Genomic DNA, 14063 nt, shown 5'->3' with positions numbered 1-14063 from the left:
TAGTTTACATTTGTGGTATAATTTGAAGGAAGGCCTTTCCTCTCCAGAAATTGGAGTGAAAAGATGGATATTCCATGAAATGAAGGAAATGCTCCTGAGAAAAAGGAAGGGTGGATGCTACAGATGATATTTTCCAGCAGGGACTGAAGAGCACGAGGACTCTGAGTTCAGGTGAAGGAAAGAGAGGACAGTCTCACAAGGATGCATTCAAAATGCAAAATACCCTTCAGAGCAATTTGCTCCAGAGCTGACACCCAGGGAGGCACCTGCAGATATGGATCAGAGCCCTAAGATCATCAGGAATACCTGTCCTTTGGAAAATGTTCTCCCATTCCCATGTGTCCTCCTTCTTTAGTGGTTTGGCTGCTTTGTCTTCACAGAATCACAAATTTTCTGTTATTAAGTGTTTTTCTGCACCTCACAGAGAATCAGACTGATCTGCTTAATGTGGTCCTGCAGCTGTCCAGGTCACATTCCCAGAAACAGCAGAATTTAGGAGTGCTGCTTTATTTGTCCAGAATTTGTCCAGAATTTAGGAGTGCTGCTTTATTTGTCCTTTTTATTTGTCCATTATGCCAGAAAGACCCAAAGGCTCCTTACCCCATCTGGTGCTGGTGATTTTTAACATATCCTATTGCAGCAGACCAGAAATTCCAGAATTACAATATTACAATCCATGATGATTTATGGATTCTGTTCTTTTATGTACCTATAATTCACAGAAATACAGATATGAAAAAATAGAAAATTGTATAGTTTTTGTTGACAAGCTGAAGGAAGAACTGCCAAATAAAATGATGAAGGAAAGCCTTCCTCTGTTTTAAAAAAATTAATAATAATTAACACTTGTAAATCTAAACAAAAGCTTGGTTTAGATGAGTCTTAAATTGTGCAAGACATTTGACTGGATCTATACTGTACTTTCTTTATGCACATGGAGCTGATTTGCTAATATAACTTGTACAGATAAAGCTTTTTAAGTTTTCCAGATTTCAACTGTGCAACACTTATTAGTTTTTCCTCCTGAAATAGCTTAGAACATGTTTAAAGAAATATTTTTTAAAGCTTTGTTTTGTAACCTACATGTCGCATGGAGTTGTTCACCTATTAGTTGTGTCATGAGATATTTGACTGGCAATTTCTTACTTAGTCCATTTACACAGCAAAACTGAGAGGAGGATTGAGGCAACATTTAAGGAGCATCAGAAAAGTCATGTATATATGTACATATGCCATGTGTATGTATATACATACATTTGTGTACTCACTACAGAATCAGTTCAACAAAACAGATGAACTTCCTGTGTGCTGACAACTGAGTTTTACCTGATGGGAGCTGATGGAGGTGGAGGCAGCTGGAGCAGCTATTGTTGAACCTGGGAGAGTGGTATTGCTAAAGCTGGAATGGATTTTATACTGTAAGGGATCTTATATCTTTATACTGTGAGGGATCTTTATATCTGTAAGGGATCTGCCACTTATGGCCGTATCTCTATAAGATTAGAAAATAACACAAATAAACTCTGGATTTATTTTTTTTATCATTTAAGCAGCAGGCTGGATCTTCTCCAGCCCATTTATGACCAAAATTAAAGCCTCCTATTTGGTCAGTTCATAAATATGCTCTAACACTCTCCACTCTGACCTTTGCAAATGCTAATGTTACCTGGAGCACTCGGGGACATCTGAAGGAGATTTGTTTTCATGCCTTGACTTGCAAAAGAGCCTGCCCTGGTTTTTAGCAGTTTTCCCAATATACACATGCAAACCAGCCCAGATCTCATCACATGTCATTTCAAATGTACAGTTTTGTCCTTCCATGCTGAGGGGAACAAGCAAAACAACAAGCTCCTATTCAGAGGTAATTCCGAAGGCAGCTCCGCCGTGTCTCGCTGGCTGCTCCCTAACAAGCCTTTCATTCATTGCCGCTCCATGCAGCTGAGCTGTTTCTACCTGAGCCAGTGTTACAGACCTTTAATCAAACAAATGTACAAGGAAGCTCAACTACTTAACTGCCCTGCTTGTTCTGTGGGCTGAGATAGTCAAATGCAACAAAAAGAATTTTATTCCGCTCAGGACGAGTACATTTCCTTGCCGTTGTTCCCAACAAAGGGCAGCAGGTACAAATGGCCCCACTATCTGTGTCAGGGAGAAGTGGAGAGCAATTTGTTTCTATTAAACAGGATGGTTCAATTTTTTATTTTGTTGGCTTGGCCTCTCCGCAGCCCGTGCCAATCATGGTCTTTAATCTGAACTGCCCTTGACCATTCCTGCTATGCCACAGAAGAATTATCTCTTTTTTCCTTTTTCCCTCACCCCCCTCTTCTTCTCACACAGGTAATTGTGAGAAAGCAAGTGAAAGCCCCGGGGTATTGGATTCAAAACACAATCCCGCCATTCTCAGAACCGTACAAAGAATAAACTTGAATGCGACATTGAGTCCTCCCGACTGCACCTGCTGGAGATCTCCCATCCCCTCCAGTTCATGGTGGGGTCACAGCAGGCTCTGCTCTGCTCTGGTGGCAGCAGAGCTCCTCTGTTTTCAGTTCACAGTGAGATTAGATCGACAATGTTTGACCCGTCTAATTTAGTTTTTGTTTGGTGAAGCAAGGAGAGCCGGGCACTCGGTTAAATGCCTACCAGGCTGCTCCCCTGGAGAATGCTGCTGGGCTCTGTCAGGCACCATTGGCCTGGTGGCATTTTCAAAGGCTGCACATTGGGGTTGCTGTGATTCAATGTGACCTCAGAGAACGAGACTGTCACTCTAGGACACGAAAGAACACAAGCGCACACGGCTGTCCTCAAGGTGAAGAGAAAAAGGGGAAGTTTCTTTTCTGAATCCAACATTTATAGATTTCCAAAAGTGACAGTGGATTGGAGGGTGACAGTGCCACCTCTCCAATGACACTGGACAAACCAACGGTCCATCAAATTTCTCCTCTTCCATAAAAGAATACAAAACAATGAGTTATTTACAGAAAGTGTGTGAGAAAGTTCACTACAAAAATGCCAACATCAGATGGCTTAGAAAATCTTAAAAAATCAGGGCAACACGAGACAAAACTTTTCTGTATGTTCATGCACTTCCCTGGGTGCTCCCTTGTCAGGGGACCAAGAGGAAAACCCAGTATAACATGTCCCACGTACAAGGTTTGAATTGTGTGGTGTTTTGTTTTCTTTCTCTTTGCTTCTTTTTTGTTTTGTTTTTGAGGTTCCTTTGGGTTAGAAAAATATCCTGGAAGCACAGCTCAGAGTCATTTTGCTCATCCTCTGAATCTCCCTGCCTCGTTTCCCTCCTTTGGCACCAAGAGTTAAAGCTGCCTGGTGTAAAGTCAGAAGATCACAAACCCAAACTGGTTCTTGCTGCACCAGCCTTCTTCCATGAAATAATCCTGAACAGTGAGCCACGTCATCCTGCCAGGATTCATCCTGAATAGTCAGGGCAGCGTCACAAATACTCCAAATTTCTGTAAGTTTGTGATACACCAGTACAAGCCTCAGTTTTCCAACATCTGCCTACATCTGGAAAGATCCTTTATTCCTTCTTGTCCAGTTTGGGCCTTTCCTAAATATTTTTTCTCTTTCTTATTTTACAGCAGACAAAATGTTGGTTTGGGTCAACACAGAGTAGAAAATCCATTTTTTATACTCCTGATATTGCTACCAGGAATTGCATGTGCAATTTCTCTAATGAGGAATTTTGGTCTCTTCCAGCCCAAGCCATTCCAGGAATCTCTGATTCCAATGAAATTCCTTTCTGAATGCAAATCTTGAAAATCCATTAGGTACTCACTAATTTGGTGCACAAAATTTTTCAGCTGATCTACTGCTCTTTCTTGACCATATTGTCTCTGACTGTGAGATAAAAAACAGAGACTTCTGATAAAAAATATGGTTTCTGTGAGGGGGAATAAAAGCTGGAGCTGAGCAAGTTTCTTACCCTTAAAAATACTGCAAAAGGAGATGTCCTAGCTTAAATTTTTTAGATAAAAATTCAGGTTAGTTATAATTTTTTCTGAGTATTTTTATCTACCCCTAAGGCAAGAGATAAATGAAGTGTGATAGTACTTTGGAGAGCTTAGGAACTATTTGTAGTGAATAATTTATTCGACAAATTTTGCCCTTATTTCAGTTCATGAATTATCTGTGAACTGACTGGTACTTTTACGAATTTATCCATAATTCAGAATTATTCCAGAAATGCTTCTGTCCAAACACATTTTGCTGCAGAGTTTGCCTATGAGCAGATTATTGATTTAGCTATTTGCTATCTGCAATGTATTACTTGGGGGGTAAGGGGGAATAGTCCTTTTCAAAGGCCCAGAAACTCATCCTTAAACTGCATTTCAAAGGTTTCAGGAGAGCTAATCATGCTGTTTGCTGCCTTCCTGGAGTCTGAATTAATTTCTGTTGGTTTTTGCAATAGCTCTTTATTTGTATGTTTGAAATTGACTTTAAGAAACTGGCTTTAGTATCTAATTTGTGACTTTAATCAAAACAAACATTAAATTTGTTAAAGAAAAGCAAGTGTTCTGTTCTATTGATAAGACAACACACAGAGTAGGTGAAGTCCTCTGTCTGGCTATGATTTACATGCAGTTTGCATATCTACAAAAGTCTGTTATAATCTTGTCTTAACCTCTAGCAATGTCCATGTATTTGGGTTTGTTTTGAGGAGAAAAATGCATTAAAAGCAAAATAGAAAGAAATTTAGTGCAACTACCCTCCTGTAACTTCAACTTAGTTTTCTGTGGTTCTAATGCCCTGATTTAATTTGATACAATTACAATAAAAGCTGCAATCTAAGGCGAGTAAATGAATTTTGTGTCAAGAGTGAAATACAATCTGTTAAAATTGGTTTGAAAATACAATTTTAGGTCTAGTACAGCAAGTCCTGACATTTCAGATTAATCTGTCCTATAACAAAATTAATGACACTCAAAGTTGTTTAAGAATGGCTGTTAACTATACTTACCCTATTCATCACTGGCTCGATCAGTCTAATCCAAGGAGTCACCAGGCCATTAAGTACAGTACATCAGTTCACTTTAAGGACATTTGGATTGGGATTGTTTGAGGGATCAAATGCCTGCTCATAGAAATAAAAGGTAAATAACCAGAGAAATAAATATCCCTGCAATTGCTGATGTGATGCCTGTAGGTTTGCTTATCACTGCAGCAGACCTCCCTGCTGAAAAATACAGTAAAATTAAAAATTAGAGGCACATCTGGATGGATTTATCTGGGTGATCCAAACTTTTAGGCCTTCCCATGGGGCAGCAGATCTCAGGGGTGTGACTCCTCCTGCTTCACACACCTTGGAGCTCCTGCCTCTGCCCAAGCAACATCCATGTCCCAGTGGGGCTCCCCCTGCCCCTGTCCCACCTCTGTCCCAGCTGGAGCCCAGCTCTGGTTTCACCCTGCCCATCAGATGGGAGGGTCACAGTGCTGTCCATTACTCTCTGCTTTGTTCCTCGTGTTAGCCTCAAGCCTGCAGCAGTAGCTGCCATTTGGAGTCCAAACTGGCCATAAAAGGCTTTGCAAGCAATTAAGGAGTGCAGAAAGCAGATGGGTTTGGGCTGATTTGTAGAACTACAGCTGAGGAGAGCCACAGCAGGTGTTGTTCTCTCCATTCCACTCTTAATTTTTTCCCACTTAAAAGTAAGTTTAAAAAAGATATTTTCTGGTTTTATGTAAAGTGAAAAAGTTTGTGAGCCACAATGATTTTGATATGACTTTATTACAGGATTTTTTAAGCAAAAAGTAAAACAGGAGTTTTTCACTGAAGATGCAGGGCTTGCTATCATCCTTGGAACAAATATTTTAGACCTGTGAGACCAAGATGAAGTTTTCCCTCTGCTTCATTGAATTTGAGCCCCATTCCCTAACAGAGAGCTGTACTGGGTGGTTCAGTGCAAGCCTGAATAATGCCATGCAGAAAGGAGCAGCTCCAATGTTTGGATCAGTGCAGGCAGTGCAGATCCACTAGAACACGTCTTTGAAAGGTGGAAGATGTTTCCATGACTAGCATATAAATTTTCCCTCCACAGGGAAAACTAGAGGCACTAAAAAAACCAGAGGCAGCTCCTCTGCTTTTCCCAGGAGGGCCTTGGGATAAAAAATTATGTTGTTCTTACTCCACCCATTTAGTGACCTTACCTGAGAAATAAACCTGAACCTGTTAATTGTGTAGATTCATTGTGTAGATTAATTGAAACTGATTTCTTCAGAAAGTGAAGTGTTTACTTTACCCGAAGGAGACACCCAGTGCTGCAATCCTTATTTTTAATCTAAGGAACTGGCTCATTGTGAAACACATTCCACATTGTGGCAATGAAAATGCTCCTCACCTTTCATTTGGATTTGCTCCTCTTTTGATCGGAATTACTTGGGGTTGCCTCAATTATGGATTCTCTCTCCCTGCTGTTGGGAATGTGGGAAAGCTTCCCCAGGATGGCTGGAACCGATGGATTTGACTGCCTGTGAGCACGTGTTTTGTGCTGAGCACCTGCCAGGCTCAGGCACCCTCCTCCTCCTCCCCTCCCTCTGGCTGAGACCATTCCAGGATTTCCCCTGCAAACTTTCCCAGCTCACAGAGCTGAATTGATTCTCCTTTACTTTTGACACCGAAGGTGATCTCCGCTCCTCCAGGATAAAGTGCTACATTTGCTCACCTAATAGCCATACTTTTTGCCCAAATGTTGCCATTAAAAACTCAGGTCTGGCCATTAGGCTCTTCCTAGAGTAAGGCAGAAGAAAATTCAGGACTAAACCTGAGCGGTAATTACCTCACTGAATGTTCATCCACTCACACATTTTTCATCCCTTTTGAAATTGCATTCCCCTATACATTTCCTGTATTCTAATGCCTCTCCTGCAGCTTTTAGCTGGAATCACCAGAGTAATTGGTGTCCTTCGTTACAGTCCAGGCAAGACTAAATGCAGAGCTAACACCCCACACCGAAGTGATGGGAATCACATCACCACAAAAAGCCTGACATCTGGGTTTTACCACACACATGTGGGAATGAAAAATTGCTTTTGATGCCTCTCTTTCTCTGTTATTTTTATATTTAAAAAAAAAAAAAAAAGAGAGAGAGAAAAAAAAAAAAAAAAAAAAAAAAAAAAAAAAAAGAAAATATGAGGCTATGACCATTACACAGAGATTTTCTTTGAAAATCTAGAGGGGGAAAATGCCAGCCTGGTACCTGCCTGGGTCTGACACACAGAAGCAAATGCAAGCTTTCAAAGGGCAAGTGGGAATTTTGGTGCTATGGAAAATGTGGAGGAATTATAACACCCCTTTTCTAAGTGGACAGTGTAATTGCCTTTGGAAGAACACAGCCATCCAGAGCACGTGGGTATCCAGCTGGAATGTTTCCTTCTGTTTTAATAAGAAGAACAGAATACAAACATGCATCTTTTATTCACTCACAGAAAGAAGAAATTGTGTGAGCTTTGCATGCTCAAATCCATTTTGTGCCATGCCAGGATGTAAGAAAGGAGCAGGAGAGGCCCCAGGCTGCACCACTGAAGGGTTTACTGGCATGAATTTGTCTTTGCATGCAATAATTGTGAGAATTCCCTCTTTTACTGAGGAGTCTTTCCTTCCCATACTGATTTCTGTCCCCTGCAGAACAAGCAGGAGCTCAGGACTGACGTTTCCATGATGTTTATGTTCCTTTATAAGCTTGAGTTCACTTCTAATCCTAAACACCTCTTATAAACACAAACCAGCTCATAACAAATGAGTATTTGTTTCCACTTCAGATAATCTATCCATCAACAGTTTTAGGAGCACAGCAGTGGCAATTTAAATGGTAGAAAATAAATAAATCCCATTTATTAGCACCTGAATTTTTCATGGAATGTTGGTATTAAATATTAACTGCGTGGAATGTTTCTGTATCAGCTTCTAAAAGAGCATGGAAATTGGTTTGCAATAGAGATGTTCTTAGTTGCACACACTCCTAAGACACAGAGGGTTCAGGATCTTTTATTACCATTTTAAAGTGAAGCTGCATGGAGATAAATTTACCTGAAAGGCAAGCATGCACCAAAGAAAAGGGCAAACAATATTTATTGGCATAGCAAAATCCTATTTTCTGTTAGGCCTGTGTCAAACTAAATAGGCATTTATAGATAGGGGTTTTTAAATTTTTATTTTTTATTTAAAAAGAAGTAAACAACACTAACAGTCAAGGCAATTCCTATTGCTTTTCCCACACATAACTTGTAGTGACTGCACACACCAGGCAGCACTCAGCATCAAGATTAGGATCCAGCTTCTCCAACCTCTCTAACTGCTGATCTACTGCAAATGTTCCACTCAGTTATGCAAAAGGTGAGCACTGTGTCACATTAAGCAAAACATTCCAACCCAAGAGAAACCCAGGGATCATAAAGCCCCTGATATCAACCTTTGGTACCAGCCCATCTCTGGGCCAAAGGGGCTCTCCATTCCTTGCAGAAATGTGAATAATTTGGTCACTGTTCTATGTCCTCCTGCAAGTTCCCACTGAGATTTTTCATTAGACACTCCATGAACCTTGTGAGCTGTAAATTAAGCATGAGAACAGCTTGGCTGGCAGCGTGCAGTGATCTTGGGACAGCCAGGGCTGGGCCTGTGCCCTCAGACCAAAGCAGATGTAATTCCTCTGCTGTCATGACACTTCTGCTGTTGTTTTCCTCCCACCTGCCTGCTTGCTCATCCTTTTACAGCCCTCAGCCAGGTTTGCTTTTTTATCTTTCAGCAGAGGAGACAGAGCTGCTGATTTAAGTTTTGGTATAACTGCCTCTGCTTTAATGCTTCCACAATAATTTCCATTAGGCAAGTTCATTCCCCAAAGGAAAAAAAAAAAAAAAAAAGATTAGAAATGTACTGCTGGATCAGGGCATCACAACTGGATGTGACTTTTTATTTTCAAGTGGCTGGCAGGTGAGTGCCTTGGTGGCATCCACAGGAGCCAGTTGATGCTGGGGAGCTCTGCCAGCAAACTCCACCTGAGCAAGAAGCCTTTGGACTTCATTCATGATCCATTCCTCTGCATTCCTGCCAGTCTGATGCACCCAGGCAAGCAGGGAGCAGCAAATCACCCTGCAGCACAAGGCAGGCCTTGGGTGAGGGTGGTGCCATGATGTGAAATTTTGCTCTATCCTTAATGGAAAATTTATGGTTTTAGCTGTTTGTGGTGAATACTGAGATTTGGGGGTCTCTCTGGACAAGAGCCAGGCTGAATTCTTTAACTGGTAAAAGCATAAAGTATTTTGTCAGACACAGCTGCAGTCCTGGATTTCCTGCTGCATCTCAGGTGAGGAGATAATGGAAAGAAAGCTAAAACCCATTCCATTAAAATCTTAACTGGTTTCAATGAAGCCTTTAAAAATGGCATAGACTAATTTAAACAGCTGTGAGGATGGTCAAAAAAGCTGACCCCAATATCAGAAGAACTGGAAATGGAAATCCATCTTCAGGAAAGCTCATGGAAATGTTGTGAACATTGACAATGCTGGAAATGCAGCTTTGTGATCACTTTGGTGGCAGGGACCTTCTCACAAGAATTCAAACCAGATATCAATTTAAAAACACAAAACCACCTGAACACACTACAGAAAGTCCAAAAATTGAGTAGAGGAATCACAGTTTCAGGCCTGAGCCCAGATTTAGAGTGCAATATTGATGTAAGGACCCAGGAATGGCACTGGGCTATTGCCAGCACATCAGAACAATACGATTTAAGCCAGGCCTAAAAGAGCCTCATTTGAACAATGTTCTTATTCCAGTGTCAGGGTTCACAGGCAATGACTTTGATGTGTCATTTTTCTTACTCCACAGAGATGTTCTGTTCCTTGAGGAGGAAACAAAGGCCTTTGCTTTGCCAAGTTATCCACGGCAAAAATATTGAAACTTCATAAAACATCTGGTTCTCTCTGTTTCGCAGGATTCTTATTTGGTCACTGACTGAACTCTTATGGTCCAATTAATTAAATTAATGGCTATCTCATAAATTTAAAAAATATATACCCCATGTCCTTAAAGCTCTGAATCCCAGCTGGGAACCTGAAAGGCGTGAAATACAAAGTAATCATCTCACATCAACAGAAACTGATCTTAAAGCTGTAATTACATGATAAATGTCTTTATGACACATGGCCACTATTTGGTCATGCCCTAGAGACAAATGCTAAGAGCCAAGAGGATGGGGAGGGGGGAGGAAAGGTACCTGGTAGCCAATCCCTTCATCCTGTTTGCAATTTCATTGGCTTTCTTTCAATGACCTGAGACTTCCAAGAGCATGATAGATATTTCCTAAATATTTTACATTCAGGTAATTACAGTAGTATATGGATTTGCTAGTCAGCTGGAGGAGACCAATTAATTGCTGCAAATCATGGTGTAAGAGATGAGCTTGCAGCAGGAGAAGGGTCACATCTTAATAAAATAGGCAGAGCTGAGTGCATTTGACTAAAGTCTGTCTCATGCAAGTTTACCACAGACTGGACCCCTCTGCAGTGTTTGTTTAGGTAAAATCTTGGTGTATTTGAATGTTTACCTGAGTTTGAGCCACCAACTTAGGCCTTAAATTCCTGCAATTTGCTGCTGGCCAAGCACCAGAGTAGTACAATTTTGCATCATATTTTATTTCAGTGCAACCTCCTTTATTTCATTATCTTTTCACAGCATTTCAGCAGCACATGACTCAATTTTGAGTTTAATTTTTTATCTGGTCTGCTCTGGAGATTTTTTCTCCCAAGGTATTTAATGGACACACCAAGGCAGTTTGGGGGCAAATTCTCTGTCCTAAATGGTGCAGAACTTCCCACAAAAGCCAGTTTTGTACTTCTCAAAAAATTACAAAAAGACTCATTCAAAAAGACTCAAATTACTGGTGTTTTGCCTACTGAAGAAGTAAAATCTCTAGTTTTAAGAACTGGTGAGGATATGGGCAGCTGAAATTGTCAAGGCTTGTAAATTCCTTTCATTTCAAAAAGTGGGATGGAAATCTCTTTCAAAGTGTGTTTTTATCTCCCCCAAGCCCACAGAAAACATTTATTTATTATTCCCTGTCAGTCTGTAAGCATAAGGCCACGTTTTCAAATACACCTGAGTTACAGAGGAGCTGAAGTGAATAGTGCAGAGTTGAAATGATCCTGTTAGAGCATCAGCATTGCACTCACATGCCTCCCTACTTCTATTAATTTCTGCATCATAGACAGATGCTAATTTGGATTGGAAAACAAGGCAACATGGAGACTTTTTCCTTCTTTATCATCCCAGTAAATCTAGCTGAACTGCATCACAAAGCAATTCTGAGTTAGCTCTACCAAATCATATCAATGCCACATTTTTGTAGCTTCATCTAACTCATTTTCAAATCTGCCTTGAAAATTGTTTTTGAAGCAGTTGTTTCTCTGCAGCCATTAGATCTTACTTAGTGCCAGCAATCGATGGTGCTTCTCAAGGTTAATGACAGAGATAACTTCTGCTTTTTGACGTTCACATGACTTCTCCTATCGACTCCAGAGCGAGTCTGTCTCAGGACTGGAGCTGGCATTCAGAAAAGAGCAACAAAAAACCAGGTTAATCATTAATCAGCATAGAAATGTAATTATTTTGATGTGAAATGCTATTCCATATAAAACTCCATCAAGAGATCCCACCTCCTACATTACTTGAATTCCTGCTCTTTTTAAACTTGTCTCACTTAAAAGTAAATCTGCTGCTTGCTTAAAAGAAATATATGCTTGTGCTGCTCTTAAAGCAATTTTAAAACAGGTTTGAACAACATTTGGCTCTTGCAACATGCTTATTGACACGGAGCAGACAATAAAAAAGGAGGGATCACATTTTGTACTTTTACAGTGGGACAAATACAGGCATGGAAAGTATCCTGGATAATCACCCTGGTTTCCAACGAGCCCGTGGGTATTTGCATTCTGTCACAGGAGGAAAGCAAGGACACAAGGATTGTGACAGACTCTGGATGCCCTGGGAGGGTGGGAGCATCCCTGGCGCAAAATGTGCCTGGGGCAGTTATAGCCCGAATTGGGGGAGTTACTGTCCTCACAAAAGCTTCAAGCATGACTTGTAAATGGAAAAAAGAAGTTCTGGATGGTATTTTAGGAAGGAATTCCTCCCTGTGAGGGTGGTGGGGCCCAGGAGAGATGTGGCTGCCCCTGGATCCCTGGCAGTGTCCAAGGCCAGGTTGAATATTGGAGCTTGGAGCACCCTGGGACAGGGGAAGGTGTCCCTGCACACGGCAGGGAGGTGGAACTGGATGAGCTTTAAGGTCCCTTCCAGCCCAAACCATTCTGTGGTTCCACAATGACTGCGAGTTTAACAGACTTCAGAAAATATAAACTTATTCAATGTAAAACGCATCCACACCCATTTGTTTCGTTTCTGGAAGGAATCCCATGGCATTAAGGATATCAACAAAAAGGTTTTTGCAGAGCCAAAGACCAGGGAGGGCACTGGAGATAATGCAAAACAGCTTCAGGTAGTGAGGCAACACTGCCTGAACGCATTAAACGTCTCTTCACGTAAGCTCCTGCTTAATTTTAAACCTGTGAGGAGTTTTGCATGCTCAAGGTTAAAATAAGTGACAAATAGCTTTGTGGAATAGCAGCTGGAATTCAGGAAAGAAACCAAGTGTGACAATAGGATCTATAATACAGTTATAAAAATACATAGGTGCAATAAAATGCAAATTTGAGGTGTACAACAAACGGAGCACCCGAACCGTTCGTCTCAGCTTTGTGTTCTTTGTGGAGAGATGAGGATGTGGAGTGGAATCAGCTTTTATATAACCTTAATCTCTAAGAGCCTTCCTAATATTAAATGCATAAATTAGGGTGGCTTTTTTTTCCCTAACAGTCTCTGGGAAAGCTGCAGTTTTAATGCAAATGAGTCCCAAAGAGACAAAGAGAAAATAAATATTTGTTTTTCATTCAATGATCCTGTTAGGTGTTATCTGCTGTGACCCTCCCCTAGCCTTACCATCAGATATCCATGCAAACAGAGCCATTAGAAATGAGCAGCTTTTCTTTGAAATTAAATATAGATTTGCCTGAAAATTTCCTTATCTCTTTACATTTACATTTCTAACAATACCCGTGTATTATTGCTGGGCTCACCAGTAAAATTCAAAGAGGTCATTAATGAAAGCTTGTTCTCATATAAAGGATTTTAGTGAATTGTTTTGTGAAGAAAACTCTGTGGGTTTAGTACACACTGTAATTGCTTCCTTTGGCCATCTGCTAAGCAGGGGGAAACCTGGAGTTCACAAAGGTATTTTTTTATTTACAAATTATTGGAAGCACTAAAGGAGAGCGTTCACCTCTTGTCTATGCTGTCTGTGCTTTCCTCAGAGGTGAAAATGCAATATGTGCTCATCTACATTTCCCTGGCTGTACCTTCAGCACTGAAGCTCCTTCTCTGTCCTGCTCCTGCTGATGTTTTCTGTGAGCACAGCTCTCTGTACCTGCTCTGCTGCACATCCCCTTTGCCCAGCTGCTGAACAGCTGGGAAATTTCAAACTCCCCTGACTTCCTGCCAGTCCTCTCAGGTGGCAGAACATTCAGGGTGTATGGAGAATGGGCAGTGTGTCCTAGAAGCAAATAGGAAATTGTTTGCCACCTCCAAGTAACAAGCAAACCTTTATTTATTTTTCAACATTTATGGATGTTTAATTACCAATGAGTTCGAGATCAGGTATGAATTAATAGAGCTTTTGTCTGGGAGTGTGTGCATGAATGTGAGTTAAAGGTGTTCTTGTGACTGTGAATACTAATGAACAGTAAGTAGTGGTGAAAACCTTTCAAGGGATGTTGCAGGCAGCCCGAATGCCTGAAATGAAGAACTTGGGTTAAAAGAAGCAAATATTCTAAAAACAGAGACAACAAAGTGGTTGAGTACCAGCTGGTAATTTTCTGTGGAGCACTTTAATAGTCCATAGGACAGCTTTTAATCACCTGTAAACAAGATTTCAGTGAGCTGGAAATTTTGACAGAGTGAGCTAATGGAAGGACTGACAAACATGGACAGAAATTGTTTTAAGCTG

Source organism: Fringilla coelebs (assembly GCF_963513975.1).
Source record: "Fringilla coelebs genome assembly, chromosome: 8".
Taxonomy (NCBI): Eukaryota; Metazoa; Chordata; class Aves; order Passeriformes; family Fringillidae; genus Fringilla; species Fringilla coelebs.
This window is presented reverse-complemented; position numbering follows the sequence as displayed.